The sequence below is a fragment of the Dromaius novaehollandiae genome, chromosome 10, assembly GCF_036370855.1.
Source record: "Dromaius novaehollandiae isolate bDroNov1 chromosome 10, bDroNov1.hap1, whole genome shotgun sequence".
Lineage (NCBI taxonomy): Eukaryota > Metazoa > Chordata > Aves > Casuariiformes > Dromaiidae > Dromaius > Dromaius novaehollandiae.
In genome coordinates, this window is record NC_088107.1 from 26,052,805 (window position 1) to 26,072,302 (window position 19,498).

General features: G+C 57.8%; 3 non-coding genes across 3 annotated transcripts; 2 read left to right on the forward strand and 1 right to left on the reverse strand.

Annotated features, from left to right (window-relative positions):
• On the reverse strand, positions 1-72 carry TRNAM-CAU (transfer RNA methionine (anticodon CAU)). The gene has a single exon. It is a non-coding gene; the product is annotated as a tRNA-Met (tRNA).
• A 1,935-nt stretch (positions 73-2,007) lies between these two features.
• Positions 2,008-2,079, forward strand: TRNAG-UCC (transfer RNA glycine (anticodon UCC)). The gene has a single exon. It is a non-coding gene; the product is annotated as a tRNA-Gly (tRNA).
• A 2,442-nt stretch (positions 2,080-4,521) lies between these two features.
• Positions 4,522-4,604, forward strand: TRNAL-CAG (transfer RNA leucine (anticodon CAG)). Its single transcript has one exon. It is a non-coding gene; the product is annotated as a tRNA-Leu (tRNA).
• The last annotated feature ends 14,894 nt before the right edge of the window (positions 4,605-19,498 follow it).

The following is a 19,498-nucleotide window of genomic DNA, read 5'->3' on the forward strand; positions in this document are numbered from 1 at the left end:
TAGCAGAGGATGGTTTCGATCCATCGACCTCTGGGTTATGGGCCCAGCACGCTTCCGCTGCGCCACTCTGCTCCCCCCAGGATCTGGGTGGGGAGCTTGCAGAGCCCTCCCTGCCGCTCCTGCACACTGATAGCACCAGCGCTTGGGCTCAAGGGGGCTTCTGTTCCTCTTGCCTGGGCCTGAGCCTGGGCCTGGGCCCATGGAGGAAAAATGTCTCCCCAGGAAGCCCAAAGGCTGTGTGCCCAAGCTGAGGCCCCCTTGGTTTGCCCTTCTGACACTGTCTCCTGCGCATCACACATGGGAGGAGTCTGTGTTTGCCCCACTGAGCTGCCTCTGCAGGGGAGGACAGAAACTCCCTTGCAGTGCAGCCTTGCTTTTGCTGACCCTGACAGCCCAGCAGCTGCCCCTAACACTGCACCAGGGCCACGGAAATGACAGAAATGCCTCCTATGCATCCCTGGAGCCATACATTGGATTTCAAGCAAGATCAGCCTCTTGACTTGGGTTGTGGTCACCATCCAGACAAAACCGTGCACAGGCAGACCTCTACAGTGGCTCATTCTCGGACATCAAACTTTCTCTTTCCCCCCACTCGTCTACGTCCCTCCGGTTCCCTTCACCCCACCATTTGCCCTTCCACGTAGCTCACCCCTCCTAACGCCTCCCCTGAGTTCTTTCTCCAGCTCTCTAGAGCCGGAGGGCAGCCACGCCAGCAGACAGTGCCGTTTGTGTGTCTCCTGTTTCCACTGTCTCAAAACTTCAAGACCGGGGTCCTTGGATTCCTTGCAGTCTTTCCTCTTCAGCTCCTGCTCTTGGGCTCTCTGCTTTCTCTTCCGTCTTAAGAGACCTGATACATGGAGCTCCCTTCCCTTCCTCCCCTCCAGCCACAGAGATGCCAGAGGGAGAGTCAAATGCTGCTCCGGCATCAGCATATCCCAGATGCCACCCTGACAACCAGGCGCTGGGAGCTGCAGCCGTAGCCCTGGGGTTACGCCTCTGAAACCCTGGATGCAGGCACTTCTCCTTCGCAGCGCAGGTCCCAACCCTAGTGCTTAGAGCCCCCAGGCCTCAGAGGCAGGCAGGGAGGAAAGACTCCTCACCCTGGGGAGGCAGCTGGAACTCCGGGACTTCCCCAGCAGTGCTTCCTCCGCGGGGCTGGGCATCTGGTGGCGCCTCTTGTCCAGTCCACCTCACTGCACAGCAGGGACTGGGAGGTAAATGAGACACCTCCCTCAGAGTCCCAGGTGTGGTGAACGCGCTCTGAATGTGCTCATCTGTTTGTGGGTGCCCAGCTGTGGTGTGTCCCAAGGATGGAAAGGAAAACCCCAACACAGTCTGGCCCTGAAACTCGCAGCAAGCTGGATGACGTTGCACAGGGCACGTGATCACTGCTGCCAAGAGGTTTGGGGCGGGTAGCTGCGGCTGAGCGAGGAAGGCAATGGATGTGAAGTCCAGGGGAGTTTCCCCACACAGGTTGGAATCCTGCCAGCTACAGGGCACCGTCCTCTTCTGGGCTGCCTGGAGCGACGAAGCTCCAGCCCTGGACAAAGCCCCGCAGCCGCAGTCCCTCCAGCTGCACAGCATGCCCAGTGCACCCCCCATCCCTCTAGTCATCCTCAGCTTCCCCCAGCATCGCCAGGGTGTGTGGGAACCACCTTTCTCCTTTCCCAGCTGCACAGGCTCACAGCTTTCCTGACAGAGGACTGCTCACCTATGGGGAGGGGTGGATTTTCTTCAAAGGGGCATGTTTTCCCACGCGGCCCGAGCCGAGATGTGTGTGCTTCTGTGACGGGAAGGGAGGCCCCCCACGTGGAAACATCTGCAAGTTTTTGCAGCAGCAGGAGAAGAGACGGGGGAAGGGAAAGACCCTATCCAAATGCCGCTTCCTGTTCTTTTTCCTTCTGCTACATCTTCCTCACCTTTCGGACTCCTGGGATAGTCCTGAAAGCTCAGAGAGGGTCAGATGGTGCCTGGGAGGAGCAGGAGGAGGCAGGCATAGGTCTGCATGCGTTGGTGGTATAGTGGTGAGCATAGCTGCCTTCCAAGCAGTTGACCCGGGTTCGATTCCTGGCCAACGCACGCACGCGCCCTTTTCTTCTTCCAGGCGCCTGCTGCAGAGGCACTTCCACCTCCTGCTAGAAAAGAGTCCAGCTTTCACCAACAAGTTCATGTTCCCTGGGGGAGCCACTCCCCTTAGTGCATGCACAGGCAGGATGGGGCACCCCCCCAGAGCCCAGGAGAGACAGGCCTGGCTTCAGCAATGCCTGCCTTGGTGAAAGTGCATGCCAGGGACTGAAGCAGAAGAGCTGTTGAGGGTGGAGGTTACGCTGGCCAGGAGTCAAGCAGAGACGGGCCGCTTGGCAGGCGGCTGTGCTCATCACAGTGAAAGAAGTGCTTGCAGGCACATGCCTCTGCCCCACTTCTCCCAGCGCCCACATCAGTCCTGCCTCCCCCTCCCTGCACACAGCCTCTGGCCGCTCCTCCACGTTTCACACCCCAAGCATCTCTGCCTGCTCCCAGGCCTGTAAGAGCGGAAATACCCCAGCGCCGCTGCTGCTTCCCACATGAACGCACCCACCCAGGCACTTCTGTAGAGACATTCTCCCGGCTGCACTGGCTGTACTGGGATCCGTGCCTGTGCTGAGCGAGCCAAGAACACTGCAGCCCACCCATGGCTTCCATATCATGGACACACAGCCCTGTCAGAGATCACCCTCAGGGCTGGTGTGAGCAGAGCAGCACAGAGGGAAGGCACAGTCCCCACAGCCCTGGGCGGAGAGGCACCAGCCTCTGCTCTGCCCCTGTCCTTCCTCCCCAGACACCCGCCTTGGCTTCTCTTGGCAGAGTCTCTCCATGGGCCGTCTCCTCACCCATGGATGGGTCTCGCCCGCCTCTTTGTCTGTGGGGCTCCACACTTTCTCTCCCAGGGCCCCCAGGTGAGGGTGCTGAAGAGAACTGCTGATATGGCACCAGGACTGCTTGGGGCAGCTACGGGCTCCCAGCTGAGACCAGTGCTGACTGCCTGCTGAGGAGGGACTCCACGCTGACGGCCTCTCTGCACTGCTGACACGTGGGCCAGAGGAGAGGGATTTCCTGCCTGGCCCAGAGCTCAACCTGCTGCTGTTGGACGTTGTACCTGGCAAGCAGAAGATTAATGCCCTGGAAGGTTAAAGATGAAGATTGAAAATAACACCTCAGAAAATTGCTGTGAGGAGTACAGTGTGTGTGTGTGTGTGCGCGCATGTGTGTGTGCGTGCGTGTGTGTGTGTGTGCATGGGTGGGTGGGGGCGGGGGGGATGAGTGGGCTTGGCAGTGTTCCTTTAGAGTGCAAGAAGGGAGAGGTGCCCACAGGCTCAATTTGCACTCCAAGCTGTGCGGGGAGGGGATGTTCACATGGAAAAACCCCAGAGCCAGGCGTGGGGCTGCCCACGGTGCCTGATCTACACTCCCAGCCCTAACACACTGCCTCTGCCCACCCAGAGCATCCAGGGGGCTGGGCCATTTCTGAGGCAGGAAAAGGTGGCCCTGAGAGGCCCCACAGGGGCAGCGCTGTGGCGCCAGTGGGGAGGACATCTGGCTGCTCCCCAAAGGCTGGTGGCCTGAGCCCACCCCAGGACGCCGTGCCACGAGCAGCGGAGCTGGGGAAGTGGTGCTTCCCGACTCGCCAGGTTCTGCCCAGCTTGTGCTTCCCCAGCCACCAGCCAGGCCAGCTTTGGAGGTGGGCAGGAACAGGAGAGCAGGGGCAGAACTGGGGCCAGCAGGAAGGCCGTGGGGCAGGAAACATCAGGAACCACCCCCTCCTGTCTGCTGGGGAGAGGCAGCCAGAGACAGGCTCCAGAGGGGACAGCCTTCAGAGCAGGAGCTGCCTTGCGGATGGCAAGGCCACCGCTGGAACGGAGCTGTCCCCTGGTCTTCTGGGGTTTGCATCTGCCCAAGGAGGGACTGGCAGCCTCCCTGCCCAAAGAAAGACTGTCTCCTATGCACAGAGCCAGGCTCACCAAATGGCACAAGGACCTGTACATGGGTGCCCAAGCAGGCACATGCATGGAGAGAGAAAGAGGCGGTGGCAGTGCCTGAAGCCATTGGGTGTAGCGGGGCTTGCAGGCAAGAAATCAAAGGTGCCAAAGCGTGCTGCTGGGACCTGCAGACCCACGAGTTTCCTCTGGCGTCCTCGTTGGTTTACGACAGTGTCAGAGCCCTGAGGAGCCAAGAGCAGGTGACTGTGGGCATCTTGAACCGCCTGCCCCGCGAGTTCCTTTGGTTCTGCCATTGAAGAATTCCCTTTTGCATTCTCACAGCCGGAAGAAGTTTCCTGACCATGTGCCTTGGGCCCCTCTGCTCCCTGCTCTGAAATGCCTCCAGCTCCTGCTGTTGCCTCCAAAGAGCCCAGCGCCACAAGGGGAGAGGTCCTGCCAGCAGCCAGCTCTCTGTGCCCCACGCACAGGAGGAGCCTGAATCAATCCCCCCCCCCCTCCCCGGCTCAGGCAGGCTCTAGGGAGAAGAGCGGAGGCTGGTCAAGAGGTCAGGATGGCCGAGCAGTCTAAGGCGCTGCGTTCAGGTCGCAGTCTCCGTGGGAGGCGTGGGTTCAAGTCCCACTCCTGACAGACTTCTGCCTGCCAGTCTTTTCCTTCCCCAGACTGGGAAGTGTGGAGACTTTCCTCCCAGAAATCCTTCTCCGCGCATGCTGTGCTCTCCAGTCTGTGCCGCTCAGAGAAGCCCATGGCTTGTGGTGAAGGAGCGAGGGGAGTCCCTCGGGTCGGATCAGCTCCCTGAACGGGCTCTGGGGTCGATAGGATTTGCACCTCTGCTGTCCCCAAAGAGGTCAGGGCCTCGGGGCTGGCACCCATTTCAACTCCTGCCTAGCTACTGGCTCTCATCCTCCCACCTTCTCGTAGGTACTCAACGGCTGCAATTAGATCCCCCCAAAACCTTCCCATCTGGGTCCCACCTAAACAAGGGCAGTTCCCTCAGCTTCCGCTCACAGGGCCAGTGCCTCCCGCGCCGGTGCCAGGCCCCACCCTGGCAGGCTGCACTGCCAGCTGCTCACAAGGACCCCCAAGGGCCTGTCCAGCAGAGCAGCTCCCCACCCAGTCAGTCCCCAGTGCAGGGCAATTGGTCCATGCAGGCGCTGGACTTTGCGTTCCTCCTTCTGGAGGTCCACCCCCCTCAGACCATGACGTCCCAACTTGGATGCAAAGATGCTGTGGCAGACCATGTCCAAAACCTTGCTAAAGACAAGGGAGACAACATCGCCTGTTGTCCCTCCATCCATGGATGGATATAGTGAAGAGGACTTGCTCCACGGCCTTCCAAGGGACTGACGTGAGGCTGAGTGGCCTGGGGTTCCCCAGATAGTCTTTCTTCCCCTGTTTGGAGACTGGTGCAGCACTTGTCTTTCTCCAGGCATCAGGGACTTCCCCTGCTCTCTGCTCCCCAATCTGCAGAGCCCCCAAGATGTCTCTTTCTGTCTTGAAGGTACAAGCCAGCTTTAGGGTCTCAGCTCAAATGTTGTCTTTGTGTGTGTGTTTGTGTGTGTGTGTGTGTGTGTGTGTGTGTGTGTGTGTGTGTGTGTGTGTGGACTTATTCACAGGAGAAAGAGCTGTGGTGGGAAAGTTTCCTGCTCATGTGACAATCCCACCTCACTGCCTGCCCTGGGGGAAAAGAGCTTTCCTGTTAAACGGTTGCAGAGTGGAAGGGAAGTGTCCAGATGGTGCGTATGGTGACAGCCCAAGAAGGATGACTTCTCTTTCTCATTCTAGCTGGGTTGTTTCAGAAGTGTGTTAACACCCCGCTCTTCCAGTTTGATCTGTCATTAGAGGAGAGACTAACAGGGCGGGGATTCATTAGCCAGGAGAAGACCATGCTGAGGAGGAACTTATCAATGTGTATAAAAGCTAGGCAACAGTGATGAATTCAGAAGCCTGCGGCGGGAGCCTTCACAGGGCTACTGGGAAGCTCTCAGGGCAGAGATGGAGAAATTTCAGGAGTCTGGTGGCAGGAGAGAGTGAAACTCTGGGAAAGGAAAAAGAGAAGGGAGCGAGGAGAGGGGGAATCCTTATCTTGGAGCTCAGCAGTGAAGGATTTTCTTTGGAAAGCTGCCTACTTTCCTGCGGAGTCATTGTGGGACACGCCACGTAATGTGGAGAGTCTGATCTCACACAAGATCATTTCCCCCATAGCAGGCATGAGGCTGGCACTGTGAGGGTCAGCTGAGAAATGGAGGTAGCAAGCACTAGAGAGCAGTGTGATGGCGTTCAGTATTTGCTTCCTGGAAGTACCTCTACATTGGAAAAAGAGAAGGGAGCGAGGAGAGGGGGAATGAAGGGCTGAAGAGCTGCATGAGCGAGGGCACGTGATGCACAGTCCAGCTTGTGTGCTAAACGGGACAGTGTTACTAGCGAACTTAGCCTGAAAAGAGGATTTGTACCACACAGATTGCCTTCAGCTCATGCCCCTCCTCATGGTGAGCATGGCTATCAGCCATAGTGGAATTTAGCCATGACGGACACCTGAAGCTCAACAGCAAGGAAGGACCCTTTCACCGTGACTGATCCCACGAACCCATCCTGCCCCTGGGACTGACAGCAGTGCCCCTTCTCCTGCCCTTTCCCCATGCCCGCCTCTGCAGCCGTTCTGGGCCCTGGCTTCCCGCATCGTCTCTCCTCCCTTGTCCCTGACAGCCGGTTCTGCCTGAGGGATCCAGCGCTGGGTCGCAGAAGAGCTGAGGTGGGAAGGAACCTCTGGAGGCTGTCTAGTGCACTCCCATGCTCAAAGCAGGGTCCAGCAGAGGGGGCTGCTCAGGGCCTTGTGCAGTCAGGTTGAGAATGGCTGCAAGGATGGAGCCTCCAGAAGCTCTCTGGGGAACCCATTCCCATGTTTGACCACCCTCACAGGAGAAGAGTCGTCTTCTGTGCGCTTAAGTGGGATTTGCTGTATTGCAGCTTGTGCCTGCTACTGCTTGCCCTGTTGTGGGGCCCCAGTGAGAAGCAGCTGACTCTTTCTTCTTCACTCCCCTGCCCCTGCCCCCTCCACCGCCTCAGGTACTGATGCATATCAATAAGGTCCCCCTGAGCCCTCTCTTCTCTTCTCTTCTCTTCTCTTCTCTTCTCTTCTCTTCTCTTCTCTTCTCTTCTCTTCTCTTCTCTTCTCTTCTCTTCTCTTCTCTTCTCTCTTCTCTTCTCTTCTCTTCTCTTCTCTTCTCTTCTCTTCTCTTCTCTTCTCTTCTCTTCTCTTCTCTTCTCTTCTCTTCTCTTCTCTTCTCTTCTCTTCTCTTCTCTTCTCTTCTCTTCTCTTCTCTTCTCTTCTCTTCTCTTCTCTTCTCTTCTCCAAGCTGAACAATCCCAGCTCCTGCCCAGCCTCTCCTGCTTTGACAGATGATCCAAGGCCTCAACCATTTTCGTAGCCCTTTGCTGGCCTCACGCCAATAGGTCCATCTTCCTCGTACCGGGAAGCCCAGAATGGGACACAGCACTCCAGCACTCCAGGTGGTGTCAGCAGTGCTGAGGAGAGGCAAAGGGAAGGATCTGCTCTCTTGAGCGGCAGGCAATTCTCTTTTCCCTTTCTTGCTGCCAGGCCTTTCATCCTCGCCACTCATCACACCCTTAGGTCTGCCTTGCCTTCCTGACACAAGCGTCACTCTCAGGAGATGCAACATCCGATGGGATGCTGAAGTTCAAAGAGGACGCAAGGAGTCACCAAATCTGCCTGGTTTTGAGGGTCCGCATTCCCTTGTGCAAGGGCACATTTGCTGACTGCTGAAAATACCTATTGCCACCCTTCCCGGCACGCTCCCTTACGGCCTCTGCCCTCCACCTCTCTGCATCCTGCCCCTGCACAGCAGCACAGCAAGCAGCTGAAGGCAGGTTCACCTGCAAGCAGCAGAAGGGCTCCAACTCCACGTCCTTCTCGAGGGCAGTGGGCTGCCTGGCGGGCTTCCAATGTATGGAAAGAGGGAGGCAGCTCAGCACAATTCCTAAGACACGTTCAAGGCCCACCGGGTACGTTGGCAGAGGAAAATGAAGACCCCTGAAGGGAGATTGTGAGTGCTTTTGGTGGAGGGCCTCACAGCTGACCCTGAGAGCCATCGGGGGGCCGGGATGACCAGGCAGCAGAGTCATGCTCTGTTCCTCTGAGGCTCACAGAGACTGAAAAGTCGCCTTTGCCTGTGGCCTTGATAGTGCCGGTCTTCCATCCTTCTGAGCCCATTTGCTTAGTTTTGGTGCTCTGGGATCCATTGAGGGAGCTCCACCCAAATCTGGCAGTGCCCCATGCTTACAGGTACCTGATTACACGTGTCCCATGTGCTGGGAGAGGGGAGGTAGTCCCTCCCCAGCTGCCGGCAGAGACAAGTAAGCTCAGGACAGAGGGCAATGCTTTTGCAGGCAGAGCGGGTGGCTAACGGAGGCTGGAGGAGAAAGAAACAGCACCACAAGTCTCCAGCTATGCTGCACAACGTCTTTAATGAGAAGGGAGGCAAAAGGGCAGTGAAGCAGTACAGAGAGCAAGACACACGTTCCCAGGGTTCAGTGAAGCACAGAGAATTGCTCGTTTCCCCAGCACAAGCACCAGGCAAAGTGCTTGCCTCTTCCCATTCCCCCTCTACCTTGTGGCAATCACGTCCCCACAACAGCAATTCCTAACCCTGGTACCCTGTGCCCATCAAGCGGAGATGCAGCCAAGTGGAAGAGCAGGAGCTCTTTCCCGAGGAGTTTGGAGAAAAGCAGAGCCAGAGGCAGCGTGGCAAGACCTGCCATGCAGCGAGGCGCAGCGGGCACCGTTGGCTCGCCCCAGGTGGGATGGGGGTACCCAGCTCGTCTGCAAGCCATGGCCGTGCTTGCAGTCTCGGGTGCCCATTTCCTTCCAGGTTCCTGGGTGGTGGCGCCGAAGGGGATGATCGTCTGGCTTCAGCAGTTTAGACTGCAGCGGGGGGGAGGCAGACACAGTCCGACCGCGCCCAGATCAAGGGAGCCGCCAGATGTGATGGGCACCCCCGCAGCACTGAGGGAGCTGCCAACAGCAGCTGACAGAGAGGATCCCACGGCTGTGCTCTGAGGGAAGGAGGTGAGAATGGGGCCAGGCAGGGTCACCACGACCGGGGAGGCCTGGATGGCAACCGTCGAGTCAGCGCAGCGGGCGATGCACGGCTCATTGCAGCTGCTTGCAAGTGGGGTTGGGCCAGAGGTGCCGCAGGGGCGTGGCAGGCAGGGTCTGAAGCAAGACATCTCTCTGTGAGGGAGGCAAAGCTGAAACACAGAGCAGAGGAGGGAAAAGAGGGCAGAAGTTGGAGGACCCCGGATAATGCTGAGTGCGTGGCAACTGCCCCGTGCCTGGGTTTGGAGCAGAACTGATTTAGCAAGGCCAGCCCCATGCTTAGACGAGATCCCGCAAGGAGCTGCAGGCATGGTTTGGGCAAGCCCACAATGCCTTCCCCTAGCTCTTCGTCTGCCATGCCACACAGGCCTTCCCCTGTGGCTGTCCTATTGGAAACCACCAAGCTGGAAGAGCTCTGCTCCCTCTTCTCACTCAAGAGGCTGCCCTCGTCCCTGAGAGCGGGGGGAGGCTGCTGAGGCCTCCCTTCACTCCTGCTTCCAGAGCGACCTCAGGACGCACGGTCACATGCCCTCCGAGTCACACAGCACGGGAATGCTGACCAGCTTTTCACGTGAAATGCATCAGAGTGGGCTTAAAGCAGCTCTGCAAAGACCGCTCATACCACATCTCCAAAAGAAATGTTTCTGCCTTCAAGATGGCAGGGGATGCGCTGGGCTATTTGGTTAGGGACGACCTGCTGCAGGTGGAAATTCTGGGGCACTCGCATGCCCGCAGCTGAACCCAGAGATCCCCCTTCTGCTTGAATTTTCAAGTGCCAAGCTTGCCAGCCACCTATCAAGGTTGAGTAGCCAGCATGAGAGCCGTTCAGCCCGTAGGAAGAGAGGGAGCGGAGCCAGGCTTACCTAGTTCCCCAAGGAAAGTGAGGCAAAGAGAGGAGGATGGCAGAGCCTGGCGCAGCACAGGCTTTTATGCTGTGTCCCAGAGCCCCAGGGGGCCCAAAACATTCCTTGCTCATGAAGCACCCAAACACTCGTGGCTGCTGCTGCTTGCAGAGCTCTCGCTGGTGATTAAGCCCTTGCCTCTCTCAGCTGAAATGTTTTGCTCCCACTTCATAGGAGTTGATGGTGGAATGACTCATCTGTGTCGCAGCCACCCCTGCGGACTCCTAGGGCCCGTGAAGTTGGAGGTGTCAGGCTCGCTGTCCAGAGAGGTTTTTAAGCGGATTTGCGTCATGCGGATTGCCTTTGGCTCATCCGCCTCTGCCCGTGGTGAGCATGGCCATGAGCCGTGGTGAGGTTTGGCCATGAAGGACACCTCAAGCCAGCGCTCGAGTGCTTTCCGTGGAGGGACTCAGGCTGACCCTGAGAGACATCTCTCCCTGCAGGTTATGGCAGACGCTCCGGAGGTGGTGGGCTAAGTTCAGGGAGAACGTGAAGGCTGCGCAGTCCCGTAAGGGAGACGAGAGTCAGGTCTGCAGGGCCGAGGCAAAGCTCCACAGCAAGGAAGGATGCTAGTGAGCTGGAGGCAAGCGCCTTGGGGGCAGGAGTGAGGGCTGTGACAATGTTGCTAGTTCTGATGCTGGTCAGGCTGCACCACAGCCTCCGTCAGCTGCCTTGGAGCCTGGGAACGACGGCAGGTTCATGGTGAGCAGGACGAAGCCAGAGAGCGGGTTGGTCCCCTCCAGTGTGGAAAGGGCAAGCGGTCACTCTCTGGGATCTCCATAGCCATGTGCGTAGGGGACTTGAGTGGGCCTTCACGCTTCTTGCAGGCGGGGGTCTGGGCTCTGCTTGGGCAGTGGAGAATCTCCTGCCAACAAGCAGATCAAGGTGTAGGAGGGAGATCAAAGAGGTTCCTGCGTCCTTCCCTGAAAGTGACCCACACCCAAATGGACCTGTTTTGCGCAGCAGCTTCATTGCGGAGGCCAAAAGCCTGCATGGGCTGCTTCTTAGGAGTGGCTCGGGGCAGCGAGCTGCAAGCGTGCGGCTGTTTCTCCTGGGTGAGGGATGGCGTGGCGCATTCAAGGCATTTTCATTCCAGAGCAACGTTGGATCGGTCTCCCGGAGCAGCTGGGAGCCATCGTACTGTGGAAGAGCTGGGAAAATCCCTGAACTCCAGGGAAACGTGAGTCGCCCTGCTGTTGACTTTGGTGGAGATGGCGTCCTGGCCTCAGGCGTGCCAGGAATACCGAGCTTGTGTCCTCATTCTTCCTGAAGTGCCACTTTCCTGAAGGGCATTTCCAAATGGTTTGCGTTATTGCTGAAGCCCCTGGTGCCTCTAGGCAGTCGCATGCTCCTGCCTTCCAGCCCTTTTGTGGCTGGTCAAGGGCCCTTGTGACTCAGCACATCCCCAAAGAGGTGAGGGAGGAAGGACCGCCCTAAAGGTCCTCAGGGCCAACGTCCTGCTCCAAACAGGCCAAACTTCCCAGCTCCACCCGGCGGCTCAGGGTCTGAGCACCGACACGCACGGAGATGCCAGTGTCCCTCGCGCAGCCTGTGTCAGGGCTGCACCGTACTCACTGAGGCTTGTTTTCCCATTGCCAGAGCTGGGTTTTCCCTTCCCCGCCTCCCCTCCGGGCCTTCTCTCCTCCAGGCTGCACAAAGCCAATGCCGTCGACCTCTGCTCCTACGGCATGGGCTTCAGCCCCGCCTGACTGAGTCTGGCCCTGGGCCTGTTGCTCTCTCCAGGTTTCTGATGCGTCTCTGGTCCTGGGGGACCCAGACAGGGCACTGCAATGCAGGTGTTGCCCCAGCAGCAGTGAGAAGGGCAGAGCATCGATCGCTTTGCTCAGCTTGCATTGAACCGTTTGAGTTGGAAGGGACCTCTGTGAGTGAGCTAGTCCAATGCCCTGCTCGAAGCAGTGACGACTACGTCGGGTTGCTCAGGGATGTGTGTAGGCAAGCTTTTTCCTCTCCCCAAGAAGGGCAATCCAGCAACCACGCTCTTCCAGGGCTTGACCACCCCCATGATGCAAAAGATTCTTCATCTTAATCTGTGTTATATGTAGCTGGACTTTACAGTGCTACAGCTTGTGTCCTCTGCTCCTTGCCCAGTCACTGTGAGCTCCAGAAGCGCCTTCTTTTCTTTCTCCTCCCGCGGGGCAACTGCAGAGAGGAATGAGATCTCCCCTGAGCCTTCTCTTCCTAGGGCTGCCAAAAGCTAGCCTCTCCTCGTATGTCACATGCACCAGACCCCTAGTCACCCTGGTGACCCTGTCTTCCTGCCCGGGACTCGCTCCACAAGGGCAATGCCTTTCCAGTACTGGAGATTCAAGACCGGGCACACTGTCGGTCTCCCAGGTGCCAAAGAGAGGGGAAGGGTCGCTGCCCTAGCCCTCGCCCTCGCCCTCAGCCTCGCCCTCGCCCTCGCTGTCACCGTTGCCCTGCTGGCTGCAGCTTGCCAACGCAGCCCAGGATGTGGCTGTCTGTCCTTGCAGCCAGAGCATAGTGCTGGCTCAGGTTTGGCTTCTTGTCCGCCTGGCCCCACCAAGACCCTTTTAAGCAAGCTGCTTCCTAGCCAGTCGGCCTCCAGCCTGCCCTGTGTTATTTCAGCCCAGGGGAGGACGAGCCTTTGCCGTTGTTGACCTGTAGGCACTGGCTGTCAGCCCCTTTCTCCAGCCTGGTGAGTTTTCCCTGAATACCAGCCTGGGCCTCCAGTGTGCCAGCTGCATGTCCCCGGTCTGGCCTCTTGTAAGAATGTACTGAAAGTACCCTGTGGCACCGTTCAAGCTGCTCAGGACACTGTCCAGTCCGGTGTTGAATATCTCCAGTGATGGAGACTCCACAGCCTCTGTGGGCAGTGTGTTGCAGCGCTTGGCCACCCTCACCATCAGCAATTTTTTTCTTATGTGGAGATGAAATTTTCTGTGTCTCCATTTGTGCCTAATGCCCCTTGTATGCTCACTGCATGACACTGAAAAGAGTCTGGCTCCGTGTTTGCTACACCCTCCCACAGGTGTTCATGCGCACGGAGAAGATCACCCCCCTCCTCGCCTTCTTCAGGCTAAACAGTGCCAGCTCTCTCAGCCTCTGCTCGTAGGACAGATGCTCCAGCCCCTTCATGCTCTTTGTGGCCCTCTGCTGGGCTTGCTCCAGAAGGTCCATGCCTGTCTTGTCCTGCGGAGCCCAGAACTGGACGCAGCACTCCGCATGTGGTCTCGCCAGGGCTGTGCAGCGGGCAATCATCAACGCCCTTGACCTGGTGGCTCTTCGTGATGCAGCGAAGGATGATGCTGGCTTTCTTGTTGCAGAGGAACCTTGCCGGCTCATGTTCAACTTGGTGTCCACCCAGAGTCCCAGCTCCTTCTCTGCAAAGCTGCTTGCCAGGCGGTCGGCTCCCAACAGGTACTGGTGCATGGGTTATGAGCGCTGAGGGCCCTCTGACTGGCACTACACCCTTCTGGTGTATCGGCCACCCCTCCCCGTTTCGTATCATCTGCAAACCTGCTGAGGGTGCGCTGGGGTCCCATGATCTAGGCCATTAATGAAGAGGCTGGAGAGCACTGGACGCAGTATCGACCCCTGGGGGACGCCACTGGTGACTGGCCTCCAGCTGGTCTTTGTGCTGCGGATCACAGCCCTTGTGATAAACAGCATCTGCTGCTCTCCCCTCATCCACTAACTCAGCCATTGCATCGTAGAAGGCCCGTAGGAGTGCATAGTTGTGCATGTCCCGCCTGTTCAAATATTGCCTAGCCTGATCCTCCTCCACTGAGGGCAAGTGTGCCTGGGCCTGGACTTTCCCCCTGGTTTCAGGCACCTGGGATTCCTGACGTGCGGTCACCCTGGTAAAGAGCAAGGCAAAGGCGGCCGTCAGTACCTTGGCCTTTTCTTTGTCCTTTGTGACGGGGTCGCCTTTGCCAGTGAGCAGAAGGCCCCTGCTTTCGCTGGTCTTTCTTTTGCCGCTGAGGTACCCGTAGAAACACCTCTTGTTCCCCTTCACGTCCCTCCTGAGATTAAGCCCCAGGTGGCCTTTGGCCTTCCTAACCCCATCCCTGCATGCTTGGAGAGTGTCTCTGCGTTCTTCCCAGCTCACATGTCCCTGCCTCCACCTGCTGTATGCTTCCTTTAGATGTCGGCGTTCCTCCAGGAGCTCCTTATGCACCCATGCGGGCCTCCTGCGGCCTTTGCTTGTTGGGATGGACCATTCTGGAGCTTGAGGAGGTGATCCTTCCTTGAAACTCAGCCATCACTCCTGGACCCCTCTTCTCTCCAGGATGGTGTCCCATGGGATTCTTCCAAGCAGATCCCTGAAGAGGCCAAAGTCTGCTCTTCTGAAGTCCAGGGCTGTGATTGTGGCTTTGGGCTTTCTCTCCTCCGCTCAGGAGCCTGAACTCCATCTCGTGACCACTGTGCCGAGGTTGCTCCCAGCCTTCCCGTTCCCGACCAGTTAGGTCTTCTTTGTTCGTAAGCATGAGGTCCAGCAGAGCACCTGCCCTCCTCAGCTCCTCCGTCGCCTGTGTCAGGCACTTGTCGTCAAGACCCTCCAGAAACCTCCTGGATGATCCGTCTTGGACAGGGAGCTCTCTGTGATAAAAGCTCACAGCACAGGCATTTCCACAAGGTGAACGCAGGATCTCCTCTTGACAGGGAAGGGAGTTAAACCAGAGCATGGGTGGCCCCTCCTTGCTTGGCCAGCCTCTGAGAGGAGCAGCAGAGCAGCCTGATGCTCCCCGGGGGATGCATCAGAAGCAGGTCTGACCCCCAGCACAGCACTTCTCCCAGCAGCAGAGCTGCAGTCTGCTTCCCTTGGCCCCGCTGCCCTCCTGAGCCAGAGCTCTCCAGAAGGGACCCCCCAGGAATGACGGCGCTACTCCGCTCTGCGCTCTGGAACTGGAGCTGTGAGTTCACATCTCAGTGGGGCCTCAAGCTGCTGCTTCTCTGGTGGCTTTCCTCAGCGTGTTTGCATTTTTATACCCGTGCATGGCTGTTGGGTAGATTGCTTTATGCACTCTGGTCCTCCTTGCTTCCCTGCCCTCCGGCTCTGTTCTTTCAGCGTGACTGAACCCATCCTGCGCCTGGGACTGACAGCGGTGTCCTTTGTCCTGCCCTTTCCCCATGCCCGCCTCTGTAGTCGTTCTGGGCCCTGGCTCCCCGCATCTTGGTGCTGCCACCAAGAGGGAACTTGGCAGGCTGGAGAAATGAGCAGAAAGGAACCTCATGAAGCTTGACAAAGGGAAGTGCAAGGTGCCGCACCTGGGGAAGAATAACCCCATGTACCAGTAAAGGCTTGGCTCTGAGCAGCAAGGAGGAGCTTTGCAGGGGAAGACGCAGGTGTCCGAGCAGGCAGCAGGTTGAACATGAGACAGCAATGCGCCCTCATGGCAGAGAAGGCCAACAGCATCCTGGGCTGCAACAGGAAAAGCGTAGCCACCAGGCAGAGGAGGTGATCCTTCCCCTCCACTCAACACAGGTCAGGCCACATCTGGAGTGCTGTGTCTGGCTCTGGGCTCCCCAGCATAAGAAAGACATAGACGTACAGGAGCAAGCCCAGCAAACAGCCACAAAGATGAAGAAGGGACTGCAGCATCTGTCATAGGGGGAGAGGCTGGGACCCGTGGGATTGTTTAGCCTGGAGAAGACAAGGCTCAGGGGCGATCTTATCAACATACACAAGTATCTGATGGGAAGGTGTAAAGAAGTCAGAGTGCGACTCTTCTCGGTGATGCCCAGCGACAAGGCAAGAGGCAACAGGTACACACTGAAACAGAGGAAATTCCGTCTCAACAGAAGGGAAAGCTGTTTTATTGTGAGTGTGGTTGAATGCTGGAACAGGCTACCCAGAGAAGCTGTGCTCCCACCCTTGGAGATAGTCAAAACCTCCCAGGGCACAGTCCTGGGAAACCTGCCCTGTCTGGCTCTGCTTTGAGCGGGGTTTGGACTAGATGATCTCCAGAGGTCCCTTCCAACCTCAACGGTTCTGTGATACCGTGCTCCTGTGACTTGCCTTTGCCCTTGTTGAACTGCAGGTGGTTCCTGTTGGCCCCCTTCTCCCACCTGTCGAGGTTCTCCTATTACCAGCGCTGCCCTCCAGTTTCTCGGCTGCATTGGCCCCGCCCCAGACTCGTCTCTCCAACAAATGTGCTACAAGCACCCTCTGTCCCACTGTCCAGGTCACCCCTTAAGACGTTAAAGCCCGTTGGCACCCCGAGTGATCCCTCAGGGACGACACTGGGAAGCAGCCACCAGCTGGCCTTTGTACCACCCAGCACAAACCTTTGAGCCTGACAGCCCAGCCCATTTGCCACACAAGTCAGCATCCAGGTCTCCTCTCCACAACTCACCAGACTAGCTCCAATGATACTGAGAGACCATGCCAAAGGCCTTGCTGCAGTCAGGGATAACAAGGGTAGCAACAGCGTTGCAGCAGTAAAAGCTCTCCTTCTTGCTCTCGATGTCCCTTGCCAGTCCCAACACAAGTCGAGCTTTGCCTTTCCTAAGACCATCGCAGCATGCCCAAGCACTGTGGCTTTATTCCTGCTGTTGGTCATTAAGTCTCCGGCCAAGTTTTCCCTGTTCATGAGGAGCAGGTCCAACCTTGGCCTCCTATGTCACATCTCAGGGATGTGCAAAGAAGTTTTCCTTGGCTCATTTGGCTGGTTGGAGCAGGAGGTGGATAAACAGGGTTCATGGCCCAGGCAGGGACTCTGGTCGGACCTATGGTCTGGGCTGGGGATTGAGGGACCTGCAGGTGTGCATGTACGTGTGAATCAGGAGAGGAGGGGGTGTCCACTGTGGCACTGCAGTCCTGACTAGCCCACGAGGAAGAAAGGATTGGGCCATTCGTGGTGGTGACGCCAGCGTGAGTGGGTGTTTCTGTGGGTGCTCATGAAGGCACTGCTCTCTGTCTGCATTCATACATGTGGCCAGGTCATGGGTGTGTATTCTGTGTGAGTGTGTGTGTGCGCGCGTGCACACGTGCCCATTGTGAAAGCTTGCTCAGTCTTGCCCCGGGCTGACCTACGAATGGGAGTGGCAGCCAAGAGGCTAGGAAGGAGAAATCCCCCAGGTCTTCCAGACCGCTGGATTTGTCTTCGCTGAACAAGCACCAGCCTTCACCTCCTCTCCACCTGCACAGCGGTGAAGGTCCCCGCTTGCCACCAGGAAGCTGGGGGTTTAGCTCCCTGAAGGGAAGGAAGAATCAGCTTTGTCCCCAGGACACCCACACTCCTGTGGGGGGACCTCTCTGTGGTCCTGTCTGCCTGGTGATCCACAGCCTTCTCTGCTCCTCAGGCGCACTTTGTGAGGTCTGGATGCTAAGAAAGCAAAGGAGAAGGTGAGAGAAGATGCTAAGAAAGCAAAAGAGAGGGCAGGAGCAGCACAGGCAAGGGGCTGAGGAGCAGGACAACTGCCACCAGCCCTGGAGCACCGCACAGAGGGGAGTGCTGGTGGAAGTGTGCAAAGTGAGAGGCCTCAGCCGGGAGGGGACTGGGAAAAAAGGGCCTTAGCAGAGGATGGTTTTGATCCATCGACCTCTGGGTTATGGGCCCAGCACGCTTCCGCTGCGCCACTCTGCTCCCCCCAGGATCTGGGTGGGGAGCTTGCAGAGCCCTCCCTGCCGCTCCTGCACACTGACAGCACCAGCGCTTGGGCTCAAGGGGGCTTCTGTTCCTCTTGCCTGGGCCTGAGCCTGGGCCTGGGCCCATGGAGGAAAAATGTCTCCCCAGGAAGCCCAAAGGCTGTGTGCCCGAGCTGAGGCCCCCTTGGTTTGCCCTTCTGACACTGTCTCCTGCGCATCACACATGGGAGGAGTCTGTGTTTGCCCCACTGAGCTGCCTCTGCAGGGGAGGACAGAAACTCCCTTGCAGTGCAGCCTTGCTTTTGCTGACCCTGACAGCCCAGCAGCTGCCCCTAACACTGCACCAGGGCCACGGAAATGACAGAAATGCCTCCTATGCATCCCTGGAGCCATACATTGGATTTCAAGCAAGATCAGCCTCTTGACTTGGGTTGTGGTCACCATCCAGACAAAACCGTGCACAGGCAGACCTCTACAGTGGCTCATTCTCGGACATCAAACTTTCTCTTTCCCCCCACTCGTCTACGTCCCTCCGGTTCCCTTCACCCCACCATTTGCCCTTCCACGTAGCTCACCCCTCCTAACGCCTCCCCTGAGTTCTTTCTCCAGCTCTCTAGAGCCGGAGGGCAGCCACGCCAGCAGACAGTGCCGTTTGTGTGTCTCCTGTTTCCACTGTCTCAAAACTTCAAGACCGGGGTCCTTGGATTCCTTGCAGTCTTTCCTCTTCAGCGCCTGCTCTTGGGCTCTCTGCTTTCTCTTCCGTCTTAAGAGACCTGATACATGGAGCTCCCTTCCCTTCCTCCCCTCCAGCCACAGAGATGCCAGAGGGAGAGTCAAATGCTGCTCCGGCATCAGCATATCCCAGATGCCACCCTGACAACCAGGCGCTGGGAGCTGCAGCCGTAGCCCTGGGGTTACGCCTCTGAAACCCTGGATGCAGGCACTTCTCCTTCGCAGCGCAGGTCCCAACCCTAGTGCTTAGAGCCCCCAGGCCTCAGAGGCAGGCAGGGAGGAAAGACTCCTCACCCTGGGGAGGCAGCTGGAACTCCGGGACTTCCCCAGCAGTGCTTCCTCCGCGGGGCTGGGCATCTGGTGGCGCCTCTTGTCCAGTCCACCTCACTGCACAGCAGGGACTGGGAGGTAAATGAGACACCTCCCTCAGAGTCCCAGGTGTGGTGAATGCGCTCTGAATGTGCTCATCTGTTTGTGGGTGCCCAGCTGTGGTGTGTCCCAAGGATGGAAAGGAAAACCCCAACACAGTCTGGCCCTGAAACTCGCAGCAAGCTGGATGACGTTGCACAGGGCACGTGATCACTGCTGCCAAGAGGTTTGGGGCGGGTAGCTGCGGCTGAGCGAGGAAGGCAATGGATGTGAAGTCCAGGGGAGTTTCCCCACACAGGTTGGAATCCTGCCAGCTACAGGGCACCGTCCTCTTCTGAGCTGCCTGGAGCGACGAAGCTCCAGCCCTGGACAAAGCCCTGCAGCCGCAGTCCCTCCAGCTGCACAGCATGCCCAGTGCACCCCCCATCCCTCTAGTCATCCTCAGCTTCCCCCAGCATCGCCAGGGTGTGTGGGAACCACCTTTCTCCTTTCCCAGCTGCACAGGCTCACAGCTTTCCTGACAGAGGACTGCTCACCTATGGGGAGGGGTGGATTTTCTTCAAAGGGGCATGTTTTCCCACGCGGCCCAAGCCGAGATGTGTGTGCTTCTGTGACGGGAAGGGAGGCCCCCCACGTGGAAACGTCTGCAAGTTTTTGCAGCAGCAGGAGAAGAGATGGGGGAAGGGAAAGACCCTATCCAAATGCCGCTTCCTGTTCTTTTTCCTTCTGCTACATCTTCCTCACCTTTCGGACTCCTGGGATAGTCCTGAAAGCTCAGAGAGGGTCAGATGGTGCCTGGGAGGAGCAGGAGGAGGCGGGTGTAGGTCTGCAT